Below are 25,861 nucleotides of genomic sequence, written 5' to 3' on the forward strand. Positions count from 1 at the left end.
GGCATGTATCTGGTGTATCAAAAGAATAGCAACTGCTGTCAGCAGCATTCCTGTTCCTCATCCACGGTTGATGGCACTGGGAGCAGTTTACACAATCTTTGTCCTGCTTACAGGGAGGGGAGGGGTGTAACTTTTTTTATGTTTTTTTAAAAGTTTTCTTTCAAATACATATATGTACACAAACATATATGGCAACCACACTTATTTTTTTAAGAAATATACTATTTGTGTTTGCCTACTGTTGGCTACATTCTCTAAGCATGTTAGAAACTTAATATATTTGGGGTTACAATGCTGCTATTTCCTTTTTACTAACAGTAGCTCAAATTTTCTTGTAATGATGTGAATGTTCTGGTCCACTAAACAGAAGATGACTACTGTGTTTGAAGTGGGAATATTTTCTCTGCTCCCTTAGCTGAAGTGCCTCTCTTTGAAGTGTAATAAGCTAGGCATAAGTCCAGCATTTTATCTCAATTCTCAGATCAAACTTTTCATTAACTTGTAAGAGAGTTGCATGTCTGGAAGGCCACCAAAATTGGGTCCTGAAGCTTCAAGCCAGCTGCAAACCAAGACAGTGGTATAAATCGACTTTTGTAGTTCAGGTACTCTAAATAGAGCCATCTAACATGTAGAAAAGAAAACCTGTGAATATAGAGCTCCTGTTGTCTGCACCTCTGTTTCATGCAAAGTATGCACGAATTGAAATGAGACAAAGTTAGTAAATAACATTAAGCATGAAGAAACGAGTCTCTGCTATTCTACATGGTTCATTTTGATGCTGTGGTTGAAAAAAAACAAACCAAAAAAACCCCAAAAAACAAAACCAAAACCAAACCAACAAACAAACAAAACCTGTAGTCTTTTCTTATTCAGAATGCTCACAGAGCTGAATTTTAGTGCCCTGTGTAGATATATAACCATGAAAGAGCATCCTTGTTGCCTTTCCAGCAGGCTAGAACTGATTTAAGAAGATGGGAGAAGCAACCAAAAAAAAATTTTTTTTAGGTCGTGATATTCATTTTTATGAGGTTTTTTTTAAAACTGCTGAGTCTTACTCAACTATATTGTATAAGTGAATGCACTCAGAGCTGTAGGTAAGACAACCGAGTTCACATATATCTTCACAGAACAGCTTGTAAGAACATACCTTTTTATTTCTCTTTGCCTGATTTAGATGATTGAAGATGTCTGTTCCTACAAGCAATTCAAGAGGCCCAACAGTCCTTCAGGCAATTGCTGAGACTTTGAAGTTAAGAAAGTAGCTTATGCTATAATTTTACTTACATATACACAGCATGATGGATTTCTTTCTGGAGCTGGTTCTACGGTAGACAAAACTCCAAGAGCCTTGTCCTACCTTGCTTGTGTATAGGCTGCCTCCATTTCCTCTGTTTGAGGGAGAAAAACATGTATGTGCTGATGGGGTAGTAATTCTTACGCACACGCATTCTGACAACTAATATTTGTAAAATATCGAGGTCATGGATAAAAGTTGCTCTGACAATTTTAAAATGGCAGCCCTGGGATTCAGCATCTCAGATTTCAAAAAGTGACCATTCAGTCACACAGGAATGGAATTCATGTTATTCTAAACCAGTAGGTGTTTTTATATCCATATACTTTTTCAGTAGTCATTCTAGGTTCATAGTGTTATAAATCAGAATAGTACTTTCCTTCTTTCTTAAGCTGGGACCTGCTTTCTCACAAGCTACTACCTGAGCTGAAGATATGTGCTATATGAAGCCAGAGGTCCTGTTGTAAAAAAACCCACAACAAAACATAAGAAAAATCAACAAACACGCCACCACCATCACTCCTCACAGCAAAGCTCTGTTCCATTGCAAACAGTCTATAGATTGTTGCTTAGATGACAAGTGCAGGTTACATTCATAACAGTAAAGAAACAAAGCAGATAAATAAATACACTCTGGCCATTAAGCTTTGCATAACTGTTGGTACTATCCTGGGGCTGCTTAACAACATTTAGAGTAGTAACAGTTGACTCATTTTATCACTTTAATGGGGAAAAAAAACATCAGAAATTAGACACCCTAGTAAAAATTTTGAAAAGTAATAATTAAGTATAGAGATAAAATTAAGTACACTATAAGGACTGCTAAAGGGTCCATTCCATAACCTCTGTGGTTTTTAGCATATGTTTCTGTTTCTGGAAAACAGATACAATCTTTATAGCCTACACACAACATTGAATAGGATGTTTAGAAAATACTATTGAGACTAAAAAGCATATTATTTCTTTGTTGATTATATTATTTAAGGTATTTTGTATTAATTATTTAATCCTGACATAATATATAGAGGGAAATGTTTTCATTTGTCTTCAATTCAGATCATGTTGCCTCAGAACATAGCATGAAGGAAAACATTATCAAGTCGTAATTTTACCAGATTTGTGCCAAAATACTGAGTTATGAGCTGTAAGAATGATCTTGATAGGTTTTAAGTTTCTTGTTGTACATAATAAATGTGATAATCCAATGCATAAATCTAAATTAATATTTAAAATTTATTTCTCCTCCAGGGCAACAGTGAAACAATGTCTGAAACACTGTGTGCAGTGCTAGTCATCCAGGCCCAAGGAAGCTGAACTCTAATTATAGCAGGAGAGGAGACACTATAGGAAAAAGTTATGTAGAAAGGCATTTTCTTTTCAAATGAAAAATTAAAAAGGTTGACTTGTTTATCTAGCAAAATCATGACAGCAAGAAGATATTTCCTAGAATACATGGAGCAATGAGGGAAAAGAGCCATTAAAGAAAAAGGGCAGTGTTGTTATGAGGATAAATCAACTATGAATTAATTTGGGATGAATATTACACAAATTTCCAGCAAGTTGCAGAGCACTGGGGTCACAAAGCTTTGCCCTTACTTGATGAGTGAAGCAGGGAATTTTGATGAGACTGCGTGAAATGAAAAGAGCCAGCAACAACTTTGCCCTTGTCTTCCTGTAAACAGAATGAAAACTACCTGGGGATTTATTCTGAATTCAAGGATTCTTAATTCAGTTCACTTTCCCTACTTTTAATTGGGTTAAGCCCATTTGACTTCTGAAACAGACTTTTCATGTGGGAATTCTAGTGCAGTGAAGCCAAACCGCACCACTCTCAATGGTTTCAAAGTCTGTTGTTCTGGGTTGCCTTGTGTCAGTAGAGACAGTGGTGTCTGCAGGAACAACATGGGAGCTCTTCTCTCATCCAGACTGTTGTCCTAATAATTTAGTTATGCTATCATCCTGTAACTATATTTTTTCCCTTTTTGCTGAGAAAACCTTAAGCTAAATCTTGAACTGAATTGCCCTGAATGTTAAGTTGCAGCTTTGTTGCAGTTTGAATGTGTGGTGTCTTCTAGGCTGTTTCTGGCAGGGCTTCTCAGTGCTTTAACACAGGTGGGCGAAGGGTTTCTCCTGTTGAGACGTGTTTCTCTATGAGCAGTCACAAGTGTGAGCTCTTGGTAAGGATGGCAAAGTCAGTTCAAGTACTTTCTGCCCTCTTCTATTTTAATACTTGGAAAAGCTTTTACAAATTTATATTTCTATTCTGTCTGACCTCCCCATGCCTTTTTCCTTCCTGGAGAGGAAGACACTGCAATGTAGGAAGTTTTCCTGGTTTGTTTTTTACTCTGGTAACTTCAGCAGTCTCACCAAGAGCACAGCACCTCAGAGTCACGCTGGTACAGTGAAGAAATGCAGAAGCAAAAGCTGGACCAAGCAGCAGAAGAACTTCTTGATCCAGATTTGATGTCAGAAAAATGTAACTATACCATTAACATGGTGTTTAACCCCATGTTGTACAAGACTAATTGGATAGCTGACAGGTGATAAAGCGAGCTGCTTAAAAGTCTCAGGACTGGGCATGTTTCCCAAATCCAGAGATTGGGCTATTCTGGGAACTTCCTGGAATCTACCTCTGATGGGTATATCCATCCATTAAAAAGCAGCTGTGTACATTTACGTGGTTTTGGTTTGTTCTTGTAGCTCAGGTGGAGGATTTCTAGGTACAGCTTACGATATCCACGATTGATGGAATGGGTGTGATCGTAACTCCATTAATTTTCAGTGGCACTAACAGCCCTCTGAGAATGACCCGGGAGCAGGAGACTGCTGGCAGGCAAGGCATCTGTCTCGTTCCTGGTGTTTCTCATATGCTGGTGACAGGCCGGATGGGATCACTCAGATTTGGCTCTGAAAATTAAGGAGAGCCTTTCAACATGTTTACACTTCATGTTATTGGAAGATCCCGGTGGAAGACAGACCTGAGCCTGGTTTAAGATGACTTTCTCCACAGATGAAGTTGCAACTCACCAGGTTTATTTTCACAGCTGTTCAGCTATGATTAGGCAGCACTTTTTGGCTGCTGGATAACAGCAAACCTTGGTCACAGTGTCTGTAGGTGTTTCCTTTTGTAGTAGAGCTCCCTGGGTTGTGGTTTCGTGACAGTCCGTACTGACCCACCTTAGTGCTGGTGTGGCTCTGCCCTGGGGGGGTGTACACACTCCTTGAAAGGCAGAGAATGATTCTGCCTTTGGTGGCCAGAATGGCCATATGGTCTTCTCACACATCTCCACTTCCTTCCTCTTCAGCTACACAAACTAGGTAAAGAAGTAAGAAACAGTTTCTAGGAATCTGTCTTAAGCCATAAAAGAAGGACTGAGTGGGACCACTCAGACTGTGAAGCCTTGTCCGTATACTTGGAGGCAGGTGGACCTTGGACACTGGGTGAAATGTCATAAGCCCATGCTGGTACGTGGAAGAGGAGAAAGTCTTACACTGAGCTTCGCCCATGTCTTCCTTCAGCACAAGAGGAGAGATTCCCTTAGACGAAAATATCTGGATAGTCCCCAGTAAGAACAGCATACGTAACACCATGAAGAGAGACGGCTAAAATGGTCTCCTCCAGTCTTGCCAAGGGAGCAGAAAATACCCTTCCTATTTTCAATGAAGGAAATATTACATAAGAAATAATTGAAAGATTTTGAAAAATATAATCCTGTGAGCAGTTATTAGTGAAGGGAGATACTCTTAAATGGAAGCTGTGCAGAGGTCAGCACTGAATTCAGTATTTAACATATTCAGCAGTGAATGTTAAATTCCTGCTCCCAACATTTGCAAGTGTATTGGAGATGTGGTCTGCCAGACTGTAGAAGCAGTCCCTCAGAGATATCGGGAATACTAATCAGCACATGAAATGAAATTTAATATGCATTTTAATATGAGAAGAAACCAAATAATGTGTCTAGAAATATAGAACAACATAAAATAGGGAGGAACAAAAGTTGTGACTCTGAAAAAGAGATTAGAGGAGGCATTGGATCAGTGTGACAGTCCCTGCAATGACAGGAAAGGTGGCATGTACCTTGGAATAGGGAAAGAATATGGAAGCATCAATGTAATTTTATGTGTGAGTACAAGTTAGAACCTGGAAATGGTTTCCATTTCATACTTTCTAAAAGGATATAAAAAACTGTAGAGTCTGAAGAAAGCAATAATAATTACTAAAGAGGAAGAGAAAAAGCTGTATAATGAGATACTTGCAAATCAAGTTGTTCTTTATACTAGAGCAGACTGAGAAATTACTTGATTTGTATACAAATGTTTCAAGGGAAGAACAAATGGATACAAAAGTGCTCCTAATTTAGCAGAGAAATACAGAACAAGAACCAATAGCTGGAAACTCAATGAGACAGGCTCAAAATTAACTATTAGGCAGGGAGTAATTATTATATTTATTTAGCTGTTATTAACCACTGGCAAAATGAACACAAATCAACAAAAGCAAGGGAGGGATGTCTTCAAATTAAGAGCCAACTTTGAGTTAGTCTGCTTAATAGAGGGAAAATACAAATACAGGTTACAAACAGAGATTCTTTCTATCCAAAACTTTGTTTTAATAATTGTGTTGTATTTAAAATAATGTAAGCAGTGAGGAAATATTCTTTCACTCCTTTGGCAATATCCTGGAACACATTACCTGCACCATTTTTTCAATTGTTTTCCATGCGTTTAGCATGGCTACATCTAGTTACAAATTATTTTAATCTGAGTGTGGTGTTTTATTATTATTATTGTTATTATTATTATTGATCTTAAACTGATATCAGGTTCTCTTATTACCTCATGTAGTACACTGACCTTCCTCCAAGCCAGACTCTTCCTAAATCAGTAGCGTACTGGATCACAGTCCATCTGGTTTTGTGGCTGTTTTTTACAAGGCAGTAGAAGTAAATGTAAAAAACGCCAGAAAAAAATAAAGATGCTAGAGGTTTTTGTAACAATGGAGTAAAGAAATCCAGAGACACTTGTTCCTCAGGATGTGAGAGAGTTGCAGAATCAATAAGGACTCCAGAGCTGCCCAAATGCTGTGTCATCTCTCTGTTTCTATAAAGTAGCATAAGCATCAGTTCTTCTATGTAAAAGACTCAGGGGACTGCAGTCTGTATTGATTTTGGCTGGGATAGAGTTAATTTTCTTCCCGGTAGCTCCTGTGGTTCTGTGTTTCGGATCTGTGCTGATAACTGTGAGAGGTTTTCATTATTGCTGAGAAGCACTTGCACAGCATCAAGGCCTTTTCTGTTTTTCTCACCACCCCAACAGCATCTGGACTGCGGGGCACAAGGAGCTGTGAGGGGACAGAGCCAGGGCAACTGACCCCGGGATGTCCCACACCATATGGCATCATGCTCTGCATATAAAGCTGGGGGAGGAAGGAGGAAGGTGGGGATGCTGCTGCTTGTTTTCCTGAGCCATCTGATCCATCATCCTGATACATGATGGAGACCAGCCTTCCTGGAGATGGCTGAACAAATGCCTGCCCAGGGAAAGAGGTGAGCAAATTCCTTGGTTTTCTTTCTTTGTTTGTAGGGCTTTTGCTTTACCTACTAAACTGTCTTTATCTCAATCTGTTACTTTTTACCTTTTATTCTTCCCTTTCTCTTCCCCATCCAACTGAGGGGGAGTGAGCAAGCAGCTGTGTGAGGCCTGGTTGTTGGCTGAGGTTAAACCACAATACAGATTTAGTTATTGAAATGAAATTGTCCAATATTTGTAACCATAAGCAAAATCATGTGGTAGTGGATAAGCAGAGCTCCATCTGGTCTTAGAGATGGGCAAAATTTAAAGCACTGGTATAACATAATGACAAAAAGCTCAGTTACTCAGCCTCTTCCTCGCCTTTGAGTGCTCTAGTCTGCAATGCATTATTTTTCTGTCTTTACATTAGCAGGCCCAGTTCTCCATCATATCCATCATTTTGACTTGAACAGTTTCTGTGCTTGAGGTTTTTTTGTTTTCTTCTGGTTCTAGCTGCAGTTTGAGCATCTGTCTGGACAGCTTTGGATCTGCAGTAGTTAAACATCCTGTGACTTGTCTTCAGTTGTCACATTCCAGGTCCTTCCAAAAGGCACATATGTGCTACTTAAAACTTCCGTTTAGCTCATCAGTAATTTCAGTGTAGCTTGATGGTATGCCAGATGCTCTCCAGTTCAGAGAAATATGCCCATCTGAATGTGACTCTCTCCTATGAAATCTGCTTTCTGCAGCAAATTTCCTTAGACAGATCCAAGTGCTTCATGGCCCTGAAGAACTGATTCAACCTCCCCTTTTTTCCAGTTTGCAGAGCTAAATTGCTGCTTTGTGCTCTGCTCCCAGCCTCAGCCTAAGCCATGCTGGAGGGTGAGTACTGGGGCACATTGGTGTGGCCACTGAGATCACGTTGCTACAGAGATCCCTTAGGAGGCTCTTAGGAGCTTTGGGGAAGATGGATGAAATACAGCTGCAAAGCACCCTCTTGAAAGGGAGAGTCTTTTAGCTTTAAAGTGCATGGACAGTATCAACTGTGCTAGATACTGATTTCACTGAACATTCTTTGTCCTTAGCAACATCACCATTGTGATACATCAAGTATGCTATTTGTGAATGGCATAATTAGTGCTATTTTTCCTTCAGCCCTTAACCAAAAAAGTGGCTTTCCCCATATGCTTTCCCCACCAGAGAGGAAAATCTTGTATTTGTAGATTGATCTACTTAAGGAAATGTGGTGCTGCTTCTTTTTTCTAAAGATTCAGAGCTCTTCTAGACTGTTTCTTCCATGTAAATTTCTGGGGGAATGAGTCAGAAAAAGAAATGGAGGACAGAAGGGATATTTTAGGCAGCTCTTTGGCAATCTGTGAAATAATCTGAGATCTTAGCCCCACAGGTGTCCATCTGACATACTCCCCATCACTATTTATAACCTTTTTCCTTTACAAGCAAAGAGGGCAGGAATGTGCAGGGAGATTAAGCCAGCTATTTTCCCATGCCTAGATGTGGTATTCCAGTTGATGGGCAAAGATCCTGGGAAAGAATATTGTGAAGGCTGTGCATAGGGAGCTGGTGCCTACACTGCACCTAATTTTTGGAAGAAAGGTGGGGGAAGGACTTTCAGACTCCAGATTGATTGCCACAGACCCTTTCATGAGAACTGTAATCAATTCTGAAAATTCTTCTTTCCAAAAGCCTTCAGAGATAATTTTTTTTAATCATATACAACAGTAAAATGAATGTATAAAGAGTTCATATATGGGGTTTCACATTGGGTTTTAAACCTAAAGCAGTGTCAGGCTTGGTGTGAAAGTAATTTCATTAATTTTATTCAGTAAATGATCAGTTACAGCTTTAATATATGCATCAAGATTGGTGAACTGTAACCTTATGTGGCAAATTGGTGAGGTAGTACCTTTTAAATTATGAAAAAACAGCATTAGCTGCAGTGCCCAGTATAAGTCTGCTCATTGTAGGCAGCTGAATAATAGCTATGCTATTTTCAACCATAGCTGCCATTTTCAACCAGGTGGCTATGCTGAAGAGATGGTTGTATTTTGTTCACATGGAAATTTGCCAATGTGTTTAGCTATTTACAAGATGTATTGCTGATGGAAACCATCATAACCAGTGTGATCAAAATTGGGAAGTATAACAGTGGTGCTTGGGATACATATCTTTTTGGTATCTATTTTCTGTTTACTGCATCTTTATTTTTTTCTCTACATAGGCTGTCATTTACCCAGAGTCCACTGCCCACCCTGAAAGATTGCTGTTCCTTGACTTCTTTAGCCTCTATCTCAAAAGAAGGATGTTATAGCTAAAACCAAGGTAGACACCTCAGTTACTCCAGACTCACAGAGTCTTTAAAAGGAGGAGGAGGTAGGTTCATCAGAGTGTAAATCCAGGGAATTCTATTCCAGGTGTATGTATGTGTATGCTACTCCAGGCTGAACTGTGTAAGAAGGCCAGATAAGTTTTGTGTGACTGTGGTGTCTTATGAGCAAGAAGAAAGCCCAGAGAGAAAGGTAAACATAAAAAGGCACTCATCTTTAATAAAATGGCTTTTAAGCCCTCCTCTCACTTCCTCCTCAGATGAAGGTATGCACAGCAAGAAAAACCGATAATGGATTTTGAATGATTCTGCATTAAATTTTACTTCCCTGTGATTTGTGGCTACCTGCTGGGTTACTTAAATGCTTTAGAGAAAGTGCTCTGCAGACATCAGCTGTATTCACTGGCTCAGGTGGTTTGTAACACAGCTTAGATAAATGTAAGAAAATCGCCTTGCTCAACAGAAGCCAGGTCTTTTTGGTTTTTTCTCAGGAGCTGTCTAAGTCTTGCTTGGGGAAGACTGAGTGCCCCCAGCGATGTCCCCAGATTGCTACTGCAATCTGCTGTGACAGTGACACTCCTGCCTCTCTCCCAGGCTACAGCACTACAGAGCATCATGATGCTGTTCTGGTGGGCATTTTGCTGGGCTGGCTGGGGTTTGTGGAGCCCAGGAAGACAAAGGTTCTTAGCAAGAGGAGGAATCTCAGCTCACTTCTGCAGAAAGTAGAAGCCGGTTAATTTTCTTTCCTGTGCCCTTCAAGTATGGGACTTCCTTGCAGATGGCAGTTCCCTTCAAGAGCTCGGCTTGTTCTCCCAACCAGCAGCTGTGCTGTGCCTTTTTTGGACACAAATCCAGCGTGGGCATTTGATAGAAAGGCAGAAAGAAGAAGTGAGAACTTGGTGCGTCTCTAGCACCCCCTGCTCCCCTTTCTCAGAAGAGCAAGGCTGTGCGGTGCTAATGCCCATGTGCCAGCAGACTGGAAGCAAAGATAAAGCATGCAGGGCAGATACTACTGTCACCATCATTGCAGAAATCATGGCCATGAAGCACATGGATGGCTAAGTGCACCATTATCCTTGTTCTGCTACACTCTATGTTGTGTCCCTGTATAGCAACACATTGAACATCCACATTTGTTTGGATCAGGTGTTCCTGATCACCTCTTTGAGGTGAATGACTTTATCATCCCTCCCTGCCAGGCTTTGCTTCCCCTTGCCAAGTGGTGTGACAGCTGAAACTGAACTCCTGTCAGCTGAAACCTAGCTGGAAGATGCTCTCCAGCAATTAGTGTGTGTTTTGTCCACAGATGCAAACTAGAGCAAACTAAAATACCACAAAACATGCACAGTCTGAATTTTGAGTCCTTAGCAGCAGTTATTTTCCCTTTTGTTCTCTTCTATTAGGATGATTTACGTGCAGATGTCAGGAACATATACTAGAAATTAACTGTGTTTACCCAGTTTTCCTCAGAGAACTGATCTATGATTTACTGATCAGCTTTCTGCTGTTTCCAACTTGCTTTTGCTCTTCTAATTGTCTTCCACTATTACTTTGACTAATAGAGTCCAGTCAGGATAGGAATTAAAAAATTTATGGTCATTATGTGACTGTACACAGGTGAAAGTTGAATCTTATTAGAACGTCAGTCAGTAAAAATAACCAATTGCTTCTCCCCAGATAATGTGATTTCTCTGGCCTTGCAAAATGTGCACATACTTCCTGACTTGATACACCTTGTATTTTATGCCTCAGTGTGCAATGATAATTTGATTTTAACAATTAAACTGGGGATAATCTCTATCAATCTTCATAATAATATTCTATTATATCTTAACAAATGAGACGAGAAATTATACACCCTTACTCTTGTATTAGTCCTGTGCAGATGTCTTTTTAAAGTTCTAAGTTGCAGGATGCAGCCTAATAACTACTAACTGCCTACCAGTGCATGCTAAGGAATAAGTACGTGAAAGTAGAAGCACTCATTTCAGCTCACAAGTTTTTTGAAACAGGAGGAAACAAAGCCCTTCTGTTAAAGTGTGGAAAACCAGCTTGTTGAAGTGTTATAATCCATTCGTGGAAGGATTGGGAAGGATGATTTACTTGAATCCTCTGTACAGGCATATTGTAGTCCTTACCAACTATTATCAAATTAACCATAGCAGTGAGAAATGGTTACAGCTCAGGCAACACAGATAAGGCATGAACACAAAGAGATAGGCTGCCTCTGAAGAGATGACAATGCTATAGCCACAGTTACATTGTTCTCTAACTCCTGTCAAGCTGCCTCAAGAGGGGGGGAGTCAATAAAACATTCCTATCATAGACTAAAGGCTCATTTGTATTACCCGGCAAAATCAATCAAAACGAAAATTTCATTTGCTACTGGTCTTGATGTAGGTTACTCAATCATTTTCTCATTAGATATTTCTTGGATAACTTGTGATGTTCACTGGGGAATGACTAAGTTATTTTACACATGATGTTAAAAGATTTTCTCCTAGTACTATCAGGGAATATTAGGACTTTCTAGGCTCTGAAACATGGAAGCTATTAAAGCGTCAGGAATCTGGAGATCCTATCTTTGGCACTGTAGTAAATATATCAAAATGCTGTGCCTAATGCTGAAGTCATTAAAAAGCAGAAGTGATTTCTTCAGTGAAAGCACACATTTCTAGGTAATAAATTGCCTTTTGAAACCTAATGCCTGTCAAACTCATGGAAGTTTTCCATTACTCCAAGATATTCCAGAAAGTGATTGATAAATATTTTTAACTTCATTTCCCATTGCACCATTTAATGAACTCACTTGTGCTTGGTTGCTCCCCATTAAGTTTTGTAGGAGTGTGTCACCTGATTAGGTTCTTGTTTTACTTAGATGGTTCCAAAGATGTAGCCAAATTACAGGTTTATGGATGGCTAAACTTAGCCACTTGCCAGGTTTATTTTCTCACTCATTTGTCATTTAAAGAAGCCAGCGTATTTTTCCCACATCATGCAACAGTGAAGATAATAAGTAGATAAAATTGCTTCCTCTTCACACTGCACAAGAGACTTGTTTCTAATAGGACCTGTAAAATTGACTCAGAAAGCTTTAAGGAGACTTGAAAATCTGGGGGTTATACTTAGGGTTAAAGTAGAAAATTTGTTCTTTCTAGCCCATTACATCTCTGAAGGAAGCTTCATGAAGATGATGCTCAGGAGGGTTACTTTATAAGTGAGAAAAAGAACATACCAGGAAAGACTGGATTTAAGAGCTGTCACAAGGACCTTAGGTGTCAAACCTGGATTAACGGTTGTGTCCGCCCTTAACTGTTGCAAGGGCTTCCAGGGCAAATTGTGTGTGAGGGCCTCATGCCTCTGTTTTTGATAGTAGCAAACAATGGGAAATTATAGCAAAAGGAGATAATTTAGGTAGGTGGTCTCTGGGAAATTGATCTTCACTGACCACCTTGGTAGTGGGAACTGAGACAGTTTCTTGAGGCTGCCTCAGCTCTGGACCAAGAGCAGTGTAAGGGGAGAACTAAGATCCCGGATGGACTGTGATGCTGGATTAGCTCCAGACTACATATAGTACTGCCCTTGTCTCTATACCCCCAGCCTCAAAAAGTGGCAACAGGAAAATGCTGCAGCTCATGAGCTGCTCGTACAAATGCCAGAGGATAGAGCTTGAGCTGCTGATGGGGACAACTGAAATTGTGACAGTGAGCTCTGATCTAACTGAAAGCAGGCATGGCTTCAGAAGGGTGCAGTCTGGAACAGTCTTGGCTATGCTGCAGCTGATTCAGAGAGACTTTTGGGGGAGACTCAAGTGTTTATTTGTGACCAGAATAGGATCATTTTTGTAACAACCCTTTAAAAACATTTCTTGCCGATTTTCCCCTTTCATCCACTGAAAGGATTCTGTTCTCATCCGCATGCATCTCCTTGTAAAAGGCTGTCTCTGTTTAATGGCTCTGTTCCACTTCATCTAAAGATTAATAGCAGCAGAATTATTAATTGTGAATCTATAGCCTTTTGCCAAGGTAGGGAGAGTGTAACTACTCATAAACATTAGCTCCAGATGAAATGCCATGTTCAAGGTCTCAGCTGTGAAGCTGTGCTTGTAATTAATTTTCATATTTTTCATTCGTTCTCAGAGATATCACAAGACTCTGCAAACACTCATTTGATCTCCATGGGCTGAATCTTGCTTTCATCCTCCTGGTGATGGTTTGTTTGCATAGATGACTGCATTCTTGAGCCCATTGGCACAAAAATGTCAAAGGCCTTTGAAAACTCTAGGAGCCGTTTCCACAAAACCAGAGGTCAGAGGGACCTGCCACCTAGCAGCAGGATTTGACTGCAAAGACTCCCAGCCTAAGGAGATGCAGTAAGGAACACGGCTCAGAAAAAAACCAAACCAACATCTAGACACGTTCATGCTGAGAGCATCCTTTAGCCCGTGTTGTTAGCTTTTCCATTGTTTTTTTATTCATGCTAGAAATTGTTACAGAATAAAAATCTGCAGACTGTCAGATAATTTTTCCACAGTGATCAACATTTCTGAGTTGATCTTCAACAAACTGAGATGTGTTTTTGACACTGAATGTTGCAGGGTTTTCCAGCCCCAGAATTTTCTTTTTCTTGGCAGTACTCCCATCTCTTGGAAGTGTTCCAGTTTTCCATGATTGATTATAATATAAATAATTTATAAATGGTAATGAATTGGAGAACCCTTCAGCTAAGCAATTTTAGGCATTGTGGGACTGCAAGTAAGTTGCCCAGACTTGTTGATTACTTATACCCATGCTTAATCTTGGCAGATGTGGCCTTTTTAAACTATTTTACAATGTTTTGTATTATATAAAATAGATTCATTCTCATTTTATAATTCTCTTTATAGAATGTAAATATCTAGTGAACATTTTAAAGTTTCTCTGGTGTTATTCATCATATCTCTCTCTACCTTGAAATCTATTTAATCCTTGGTCAGGCATTTCTTATTAAAAATTCCATCTTATTGTTCTTAATTATTTTGCCTGTTGAGATTTCGCTGAGTTTTTAAATTGCCGTACATTGCTCACATGACTTAGCTGCTTCTCCAATTTTTCCTTTCTTTAAATATTCATTTCCTCTATATTCTTGCTACTAGGTCTCCCTGTCAGTAGGATGGGGGTTTTTTTGCTGGTAATGCTTTTTTTATTTCCTTTTTCCTCTATATATAAAATGGTGGGCCTTGGAGGTTTCCAGTAGCATTATCAGTAATTCCAAGTTTGTAGCTCTTTAAGTTTTTAGTAGTTCGGGTAGCAACTATTCTAAGTGAGAAAGAAATGGCTTTCTAAGTTCTCCCCAGGGTATAGACTATGATTAACTGTATATTCTGGATTCACAGTGTAGGTACATGTTGACTATGATTCTCTTTAATGGGTGAAGACAAATTTTGGTTAATGCTTATTTCCTTTTTGCCCCTTAAGGTGAAATTCAGATTTGAGTCAACTTATATTAAAAAAGCAGGCCCCTTTAGTATGAAATTTCTCTGTTCCTTTTTTCTTTTCTCTTTTGAAACTCAAATATTGAATTCCAGCTTTTTGAGATGTGAAATACAACCTTTCAGCTTAAAATAAGCTACAACTTATTTGTTCTGCACATTGTAATTGGAAGATAAAGGAATAGTTTGTTTCGATTTCCAGTGGGATTTTTCTCATCTGAGATAAAGCTCATCTATCTCTTAATTTTATTTTAATGAGTTACCACTTTAAACCTCAAATGTTTCAAATTCATTAATCTGATTCAAATTAAACAGATAAGTGCTAAGTATGGTGGGCTCCAGCTTGCAATGTTGCATTGGAAAGTGGAGATACCATGTGCCAACTTAGTAATATGTACTGTTGGTTTATTTTAAAGTGTGTGGTCTTCGTAGAAACACAGCATCTTAATGATAGTGGTTTCTCTGACATATTTATAAATTGTAATCAGGTTACAAAAAATACAACAATGAAAGTTATGGTGCCTGGGACAAAGAAAATCAGGCAGATTTCAGCTCAGTTCTCTCTCCATTGTAGCATGAGAAATCAGTATGTCAAGTTTTTGTGAACCCTCAGACAGGCCTGAAAAATATTTCTCTTTGCATATTCACAGGCTCATCACAATTGGTATTACACTTTCATAAAATTAAATAATAAGGGGAATGTGCTTGAAAATTATTTTGTGTTGATATTCTGGTCATATTCAGATGATGTTGGAGAAAAGTTCCCTTTAGCCTGATTCCAGTCTGATATGGAGGTCTGTATCTCACAGATGCCTCTGTGGCGCCAGTCTTGACTGCCTTCAGCATACCACAGCTCTCTAAGCCTTGGTAGCAGACAGGAGTTAAGGATAGCCTAGTAATTTGTACTTCCCTGCCTTTTTTTTCTTTGTCTGTAACTATTTCAGCGTAAACCCTTTGCTTCACTGAGATTAACTTGTTTTGCATTTTTAAGCATCTCAAAATGAAGCCTAACAGGCACCAGGGCCCCCTATTTTCTTCAAAACAATAGATTTAAATTAATTAGAGTTTCAAACAAACCCATCAGGGTGTCAGCAGTCCCAGATGAATCTGGGCATCCCAGAAGCTGGAATGTGTTTCCTTGACACATTTCAAGAACCAGGGGAAGGCTCGTAGCGTAACATGCCAAAGGGCTGCGGGGGTGAGGCTGCATAGCTCATTCCCTGGCATACAACAGAGCAGGGCAACTGCAAAAATAACCTTCTTATTGTGGCAGGCAGTTAGAAGTAATCAGGATGCTGTAACAGGTAAAACATCAAGACTCTTCCCTCACATTATATAGTATGGGTGAGCCATTCATTTTTATCTTCCCATCACTCCAGCAAATTTTTCTTAAATCTGGTCAGGTTTTTTCCTTCATATATGAACACTGCTTACCCCTTTTGTTTATTGTCTGGCCTCAAGCCTATGTATACATTTGTGTGTCTGCGTGTGTATATATATATGCACACAGGCAAGCATATATATGTGTATGCACACACATATTAGAAAAACATGTTCCTTTGTGCTAAAAGTTACTGTAATGTTGTGGGTCTGATACATCTTGTGTGGCTGGACAAGTGCTGCTGCAACTACATCTTTTCCTTTTATTTTAATGAAGTTAAACAATTGTTTCTGGGTCTAGGCAGCCATATCTCCCTTACAGTGCCCCAAAGAGCTGTGCCACCTTACCACCTCCCTAGATTTGTGTCAATTGTTCTCACATGTTAGATGAATACTTACAAACTGTGGCAAAAGTGGGCACAAATTCTGCGTTCCTTCTTGTTGCAGTCAGAGCCAAACAGCATTCTGAGGGATCAAGGTGTATGTGAGGTCATTTCGTCCTGCGTAATGCCAAGGAAGTGAAGCAGTTTTCATCTATGCTTTAGGGAAGGGTGGCAGTGCGTGTCCAAGATTTTTCCCACAGTTTGCAGGGTCAGAGACAAGGTGGAAATAAAAGCATGGTATGGATATTCCTTTGTTTGTCTCCCAGTCCTAGAAAAGCTCTTGGGGAGGGAAAATAGGTTTAAAAGAGAGTGCTAAGATGTCTGCTTCTGAGACCAGATAATGATCTATGTGTTTAAGCTTTTGCTTCTGGAAAAAAGAAGCAAACTTTGAGGGTTTAGCAGTTTTACAAACGGTAACTGAGATCCTGTCCTTGCACCCTCAGTAGCAGACAAGGTCTTGATGTTATAGTGTTCATATTTCACCCTATTCTGGAAGCACAGGGTTCTTTTATTGAAGATGAGTGACACTACAAAGGGTTTTCTCTGAAAGGGCTGACAGCATCTGCTGATGTTACACTGAATCCCTTCCCTTTTGGACTGTAAGGTTGGGGGTGTGTTAGTGGTGGCAGCTTGATGTTAAAACCCAGTTGTGTGCCTGTGCAATCACTTTAACGTCCAAGCATGGTTTGGCACAGTCTCCTGCTCTCTCTCTGTGCTAGGGAGGCAGTGAATACCAGCAAGGTGGAAAGCAGAACTCTGGGCATTAAAATCTGCTCAGCCAGCACATTTGTCTGGCCCTGCATAGTGGAGCTGCTGGTGTACAGATGGTGAACCACTTTCCAGAGCTGTTCCTCTTCTCTCCTGTACCCATGCCCTACGTGGGCACCCACTAAACCAGGAGATGAAGGAGGTGTTTGATTTTCTTGTGAGAAATTAAAGAATACATTCAACTGAGTCTGATCCCTCCCCAGTGAGGAAGTTTTTTTTTTCACAGAGCTGTCAGCAGAAAGCAAGAGTGTTACATTCAGTTTATGAGCAGTGAGCCTGTTGTATCAATTATCCAGTGTTTTTGGTGGTGGAGTGCCAAGATTATGCATCTTGGTTTGCACGGGCGTGACCAGCCTTCCTGTTTGTGCCACCCTGAGCTTTGGACAACTCATTTTGCTTTCCAATTCAAGCTTCCTTTAGGCCACCATGAGCAAGAAAGATGACAGCTGCATCAGTGTCTGTCATTAAAATCTGAGAAGTTGAGTAGTGTGTTGATGGCGGCAGGGTTATTTTCTATGTTTCAACAATGTGAAAGAAAAGGCAGATCAATTATGCATCTCACTCCTACACTACTAATGGATGGACAGACAAGGGTTTTTTTCAGCTGACACCTAGCGTGCTAAGTAAAGAGATTATTCCCCTCAGTTTGATTCCTTCATGTAATGAATGATAAGTAGATGAATCAGTGGGGTAAAATGTGTGGCAGATAACAAATAAGTTACACACTTTGTAATTTTGCGTGGATGACCTGACACAGGGAAGTAGGCATGTGCTGGTGAGCAGACTTGCAGTCACTTCTGATTGTGCCTTGATGTTTAAATAACTTGTACTTCCAACTGATTTCCCAGATGCTCCTAAAATTTTAGGATCATTTCAGGGCACAGAAATCCCTTGATAAAGCTTCTTAATGAGCTTTAGAACTGAATTCAGTGGGCTGTTGTTTGGGTTTTTTTTCAAGGAATAACACTCTATTACAAATTGTGATATTTGTAGTTATCTCCTAAACTTCAAGCACTGCTTTGCCTTGTGGCAAACTGCTCTCAGGTGACACAGAGGACAGGCAGGTGTCATGCAAACCCTCCTTTTGGTCCCTGGCTGTAACACTGAGGCAGCAGCAGAGTCAAGGCTTTGCTTCACTGCAAGTTAATATTACACTCAAATCAATAAATGACTGGCTTTTTATTTACACCATGAGTGGTGAGGATGAAAGGTAATAACTTAATTTTTTTTTTCTGATGGAGTGTCATAGGTTAGTTAGCAAGCATAGTCCCGGAAGGGATGTCCTTGCTAAGGGGTGCTTACAGTTTCCTCTGGGACCTGATAGAGCCTATCAGCTGGCCAGTTTGAATATGGACAATTCTCTAAGCCACTTAAAGTTGTGACCACCTCTGTGATCCACATTTAAGAATAGGCAAACTCCCCCTCCAAGCTCTCTCTCGTTTCCAGCGTTGGGACAGGTGACTGCGGGGCCCGTGTGGGGGCCAGCGGGCCCGGCCCAGGCCCTGCTTGGGCCAGGCCGGGCCGGGCCACGGCCATCCTGGAGCCATGGACCTGTTCCAGCCATGGAACCCCCCCCACTGCCTTGCCGTGGGCAGCCGGAGCGGCTCGGCTCTCCCCCTTCTCCACTGCGATAAGAAAAATTCAACATTCCAGCTGCAAAGCTGCAAGGCCGAGGTGAGATTAACCCTTTTATTGCTGTGAAGAGCTGAAAACCTCAGGGAAGAGAGAGAGGAGATGCTTAAAGCTGAAATTCTGTTGTGAAGCTATGATATATCAGAGTATCCCGTTGTAATTTCATGAAGATATGGGGGGTGGAGTGTTCAACTCGTAAGCAAAAGCACCTGCGCTGAGATAGGCAGATGCTGATGCAGCTGTAACTTCATGAGAAGTTTGGACAGGGAGAGATGGACCAGATGAGGACTTTTGCTCCAAACGGGAAAGGAGAAACCTCAGTTCCTAGAGATGCTCCCAGAGATAGTCCTAACGATGAAGATGATGAAGACCCTTTGCTCCCAGGGAAGGAGAAGGGCCTCTGTTTTTGTTTCTGAACGGCTCAACCTTAAAATTGTACCCCAAAAAACTTCAAGAGCGGACCCTCGAAAGCAGTTGCGGGAAAAGCTGCAAGTCGGGGGAAGGGACTCACATCGCGAGCAGAGAGACTCCTCTTCCTAAATGGACTGAACAATATTTGGAAGTGGGCGGCTGTCTCGTTGTGATAATGTTTTCATAGCATGAGCAAGAAGAGACTTCTCTTTCTAAATGGACTGAACAAGGTTATTATGGAAGTGGTAAACAGACTGAACATCTTAAGGGTTGTCTTTTTACATTGTCAGTGGGAGAAGGGAGGAAGGTGGGGGGAGGAGGAGAGTTCTGAAGGTGGTATAATTTTTTTCCTTCTTTTAGGTCTGTTAATAAACTTCTTTATATTCTTTCAAGGTTGGTGCCTGCTTTGCATTTCTCCTAATTCTTATCTCACAGAAGATAAACAGTAATGAGTATTTTGGACCAAACCACTACACTAAATTGGTGTTTCCACCCGGTTACAAACCCAACCCGCGACATGGAGTCCATGAGCCAAAGATGTTTTGGAATACAGATTAATAGCCATTGATTACCAAAGCTCTATTTAGTTCTTTGTTTGTAAATAGCCCCTTCTCAAAGCATTGGTAGATTGATTCTGACCAGTACAAGATCTTTTCTACCATTTTCTTGTTCTCCTTAATTATTCTCTGATGGGATGGTCAATAATTCTGCTAATTAGTCCCTCCACTGACTCTCTTTAGAGGTACAAAAACCATAGTAATATAATTTTTTTAAAATCGCTTTATATGCAGTATAAATTTTTTTTACTAATCCAAAGGAAGAATAGGTTATAGTCATGGGATGTAATTTTTTTTTGAGTCTATGGTTTTCAAAGGATTCTTTTAAAAAAGTAAATAATGTCCATAAGTAACTGCTCTCTTTAAAAATAAATATTTTTCTGATATCAAAACACAGTGCTAAAAGCTTTCAAGTTTCCCATTTGACTGTGCTGGCCAGGTAATGTAAAATCTGGCTTCCTGCATTCATAAATTGTAATTTAACACATACACAGCTTCTGGTGTTCACTTTCTGTGAATAACTCCTGAAGGATAAAAAAAAAAATGGCACAGCAAAAATAATACTTGCAGAAAAGGATGGATTTAAAACATGTAAAAAAGTTAAAATGGGAAGTGTATTCCACTGGTAATTCTGATGTTTTGAATTCTGGAAATATCAAGGTTGGCTCAAAGCTTTATTTTATCATAACCATGTCATAGTGTATTATGAGATGTTTGATATTTTTCATGTAGTAAACTGTAACATGTCTATGTATGAAAGGATACTGTCCATCGAAAAAAGATTTATGGGATTATTATATATCATTCTTTTATTTTCCATTTGTGTTATATTTGCAAATGTTCACTTGTTTTGAAAGATCAAAAATATAGCAAAAGTTCATCATGGTTGTTGTGAAAGGCATTAGTCTTGTGAATGAAGTTATAGGGAATCATTTTTTATTACTGATTAGCTGAAACAATTAGTAAGAGGAAAAATAAGTATCAGTGTTCCTAAAAAATAAATGCAAAGATCTTACAAGCTCTGAGTTCCAAGGGAACTTTTGATATTAGAAAGAATTTTTAAGTATGTTTGCTTTTGTCTGCATTCTAGGAGACAATGTAATTTTCTGAATTTATTTTTATTGTCTCACTTGTTTTCATCATTTTTTGATCCTATTAGGTCAGCAAAGAGGGGAATGTGTAGCCTAACATCCAGGTCCTACTGGGAGCACCAATCCTTTACATCATGGCTGTCTTTGTCATTGAGAAGTGGGCTGGTATTCTCAGTTTGAGAGTACTCACTCCTGTCTTGGGCACTTTGTCCCCAGGAAGCATTTATTTAGAATATTTCAGAGATACTTTGGCTCTTTTTCTGAGTCCCAGCAAGGAGGAACCTGATGGAGCCCTTCCCCACATACAAGTTTCCTACATCCGATTGCATTTTCTTAGCATTGAGTGCCTTTTAGATTGCCACCAGGCTTCCAAGACAACCACAAAATGTTGTCTGATGTGACACAGAGCCTAGAGAAGATCCTTTCTTTCCTGAATCAACAGGTGGAGCATCCATGTTTAGTGTTCTCCATATTGATTATTTACGATTCCACAACTACATGTTGATCCATTTTCCTGTTTAGTTTAATAGGGTCTCATCATGTCTCATATCTTACTTAACTTACTGTGCTTTATTTACTGTATTCTCCTAACCTGCCAACTTTAGAAATATTTATAAAGCAGATGTAGCTGTGGTTTTTTGAGCAACAGTTTTTTAAAGAGAGCAGGTAGAACCATTTGTGTGCATGTGCACATGAATCTTTTACCTAAAGACTTCTTTTCAGGCACAACAGCCTTCCTCAGGTATGAAACAAAGTATGCAGACTTCAAAGCTGAGCAGAAAATGAAAGCAATTGCTCAGTTATATACCAAGCAATCCATCTCAGAAAGAAAACATCATTAGTATGTGTGGAGTAGAGACAGTTGATAGGGCAGTTACCTTGCTAAGGGAAAGAAAGAAAAAATAATTTATAGTCTGTGGAACATGGAACAGTTAGTGGAAGGGAAAGGAAATTATACTGTGCCATGCAATCAGTATCTCTGTTGAATCCCTGTTTTCTGGTGACATTCTGGAAGGCATTTTGGAGATCCTTAAAGATCATAACTGTGAGATCAAAGATGGCATGGTTGTGAAAATTGCTCTTTTTATAAAATGGGGATATTAAATCTGTGTCAAGAGTCTATCACAGAACTGAATCTCAGAAATATTTCATTCAGCACTTCTAGTCCTTTGAGTGTGCCATGCTGAGTCCCAGAGGATGAACTTTTGAGATTGGAAAGGATCTTTTAGGTCAGATGTATGTTTGCTTTTGTCTGCAGTCTAGCAGAGAGCGTAATGTATCTTGTTAAGTGGGATTTACTCTGGCTAAGTCTATTGACATCTCCCTTTCATCTGCAAGATAGCTGTACCTAAGTGCTACTGCTGCTGTGCTCAAATCCTCAAGTCTATACTAAGTTTTTATTGACTCATTTCTGAAATTCCATGTTGTTCTTAAAACTGAAGTCAATCTACTTCACTGTGACAGTACATCACAAGTGGGCAGAGAGGTCCTAGGGCACACACTGCTGCCCCAGATATGGGATCTGCCCCTGGGGTGCTGTTCTCACTCTGGAAATAATATTTTGATTGGAATAAGGACTTTTTGACCCCCTGAAATGATCTGGAAGTTGCAGCCATGCAACCTGGTATTTTCTCATTCCGCAAGGGTCCCTGCTCACCCTGCATCTGTTTCACTAATCTTGACTCCTTAGGCCTGGAGAAATGCCATGGTCAGGAAGATGCTCAGGTTGCTCAGAGTTTCTCAGGTTGCTCAGGTTGCTCACTAGTTCAGGTTGCTCAGAACCCCATCCAACCTGGCCTTGAACACTTTCAGGGATGGGGCGTCCACAGCTTCTCTGGGCAACCTGTGCCAGGGCCTCACCACCATCACAGTAAAGAATTTTTTCCCACTTGTCCTAGTAAAAAGTCCCTCTCCAGCTCTCTTGCAGGCCCCTTTAGGCACTGGAAGATGCTATAAGTTTTCTCTGGATCCTTCTCTTCTCCAGGCTGGAAAACCCAGTCTCTCTCTGTCAGTCCTTGTAAGAGAGGTGCTGTACCTTCTGATCATCTTCATGGCCCTCCTCTGAAGTCACTCCAGGTACACTTCTTTCTTATGCTGGGGATCCCAGACCTGGATGCAGCAGTCCAGATGGGTTCTCACAAGAGTGGAGTAGGGAGAGAGTCACTTCCCTTGCCCTGCTGGCCACATTGCTTTGGATGGAGCCCAGGATGCATTGGCTTTGCTGGGTCATGTTGATCTTCTTGTCAACCAGCATCTCCAGGTTCTTCTCAGCAGGGCTGTTCTCAATCCGTTCTCCTCTCAGCCTGTATCTGAGCTTCATGGGATCTTCTTGTTGCTCAGCTGAGTCCTGGACTCCTCTCCCTTCCAGAAGCCCCATTGTTCCAGTGGCAGGTCTGTTGTCACCACACTTGTCCTGGTTCCGTACATGCAATGAATACTTAGGGAAACAGCCACAGCATCTGTGACACCAGATAAATGATCTTACGTATGTCATTACAGTTGGGTGCCAGTTAGTGAAACATCTGGATACCTTTTCTTCACCAACACTCCTTCAGGAATTAGCTGTCAGGAAGGTGGGATGATAATTCCTTTATTTCTTTTTTTCTTCTCCCTAAGAATCTTCCTGGTCTGTGCTATTATTCAAAAAGGTGTTCTCACCTTAAACTGACATCTTCTCTTTGACAGCAGCCGCTGTGGGGTGTTTCAGAGGGATGCATGAAACTCCAAGGGTTGATATCTCAGTGCGGTTCTGTCACTGCCATGTGGGACAGGTGTTTTGCTGAGACAATAGCCAAGGGGCTATTGGCAGGGTGTTTCTCCAAGCAATGGTGAAACAAGACTACTGAAGTAATTAAGAAGTTGTTTTACCACTCTGGTGATCCCTAGAGCATCTATTGCCATTTTCACATTAAATAAAACACATATTAAATAAATAATTTCACATTAAATAAAACACATATATCTCACATATTTTCTTTCTTCAGAGTTCCTACCTGAGCTGATGAATAGGAACAAATTAATCCCAGTTTGATCCAGTTTAATTAAACCATCTCAAAGGTGTTGCATTGGCTTGGATGTTTTGATCCTGTTATTATTTTTATTTATTGCAACAATATACCATTCTTGGTCTGCCTTTTGCTAGAAATATGGTTATTTGGTTAAACTTTATATTCCTAAGTAAGAGCCCGGGATACATTAATCGAACAGTATTATTGTGTATGGATGGTGTAATTGAGGCTGGTAGAGATACTTGCAATATAGGTTTGAAAACATTTTCAATCAGGGTCTTACTGTTCTGTTCCTTGGGAAATTGTGATTGTGATAAGAATGTCACACCTGGAACATTTCTTGTTCCTCTTTTCTAGATTTTGTGAGCATACCTGATTATTCTTTCATTACTGCATAACTACTGTTATTACCTATTCTTTAATAAGTTAGATTGAAAGTACAAAATTATTTTATTGAAATATTTTATACAGTTTTGCAAAGATGGAAACCCTAATAATGAACTAATCATTTTGGCACAATCATGCAGGTTAATAATTCAACAGTGCATTAGTTATGCCCATGTTAAAATAATTCCTTTTCTTTCATTTAGCAGAAAAGGCCTACTCTGGCCAACTTGGTACCTTTATATTTTTTCATATGGTTATTATAGAGCCTGTTGTTATTATAGTACCTTAAGTGGTTATTATAGTGCCCTTGAATGCCTTGAAATCAATACTGCATATTTACTTCAATAAAATTCAATTGGTTTTATTTCCATTTTATAGACAGAAAAGTGAAAAATGTCAAACCTGTAGTTCTGAGGCAGCCCAGCCTCTGTCCATGGATTTTTACCAATCTCAGTCTGTGACTTTGGACTACTCTCAATGCTACAGGACAGAGAAGTCAAAACAGCTTTTTATTTTGTTTAATCCTACTTACATGTCGGACAACGCACAGCAAGTGTCCTCCCTGTGTATCGGGTAAGTTACTCACTTGCTGTACAAGCCAGAAGCAGAACTTTGTCATCTCTGAAGACACTGGTTCCTTTATCAGGCTAGTGAAGGTGCAAAGAGCAAAGCGGTACACCAAGAGTTATCCTGTACCTCAGCTCTGAACAGGTACAGAAGCAGGTTCCTTAATCCTGCTTCTAGATTTTTCCCAGGGGCAGTTGCCTTTTCTCCCTCAGGGCAACACAAGAGCTATGACTCTGAAGTTCATTCCAGTTGGATTTTTTATAGTTATTTTAAATCACTGTATTTCACAACTAAGTTTAGGTGGCAAGTGCAAAAAAAGGTAAGGCTGAATTAACAAAACAAGTCCAAATATATTGTTTGATTAGAAACCAAGTATTTTGCTGTGTAGTAAAATTCTTTGGTTAATGTTATTTATCCTATTTTTCAATAATATTATTTGACCTCAGCAACAAAACTAAAAATCTGATTTCTAAACACAAAATTGACAATCATAGCACTTGATTCAAAACAATAATTTTTAAATAAACATTTTTATTTAAGTTGGTTTAAGTTGGTTTGGTTTTTTATTTTTTTTTTTTTTGCTCCCCAGTTATCTTGTTTCAAAAATACTCCTTGGAATTTAGTTAAACTCATGCAATGTTTTGGTCTGCTCAAAAGTGCATATTTCAGAACACATTATTTACCAGAAAAACTTCACTCAGCTCAAATTATTTGAGGTGGGAGATCTCTTTCTTTGGTCCAGTCTGAACCCAGTAAGTGAATTATTTTGCCTCTTTTGGTACCAGGGATGAAAAAAGTGACAGTAACAATGCATACCTCTGTGGTGGGAGGGCAGTGGCTGATTTCCACAGCCAGTGTGTACCACCTTCTGCTGAAGCTGTCATCTGCGGGCAAGTGGTTTCTAGATCCATCTGTGCTATTTGTTTCAATCTGTTCTGTAGCTTCTTCACAGTCCTGTGTTTTATAGTACTGCCACAGTAACCTAATAAATCCTCTCTGCCTGCACAAAATCAGAGGATGCTTAAGTTTTAGATGTTGCTACCAACTTACATATTTTC

The 25,861-nt window shown here is 39.8% G+C and overlaps 1 long non-coding RNA gene across 1 annotated transcript in view; it reads left to right on the forward strand.

Annotated features, from left to right (window-relative positions):
• Positions 1-6,312: 6,312 nt before the first annotated feature.
• Positions 6,313-25,861, forward strand: part of LOC125322029 — a 76,921-nt gene continuing 57,372 nt past the window's right edge. The window contains exon 1 of the long non-coding RNA XR_007201814.1: positions 6,313-6,840. This is a non-coding gene — a long non-coding RNA (uncharacterized LOC125322029). The remainder of the gene's footprint in view (positions 6,841-25,861) is intronic.

Source organism: Corvus hawaiiensis, chromosome 2 (assembly GCF_020740725.1).
Source record: "Corvus hawaiiensis isolate bCorHaw1 chromosome 2, bCorHaw1.pri.cur, whole genome shotgun sequence".
Classification (NCBI taxonomy): Eukaryota; Metazoa; Chordata; class Aves; order Passeriformes; family Corvidae; genus Corvus; species Corvus hawaiiensis.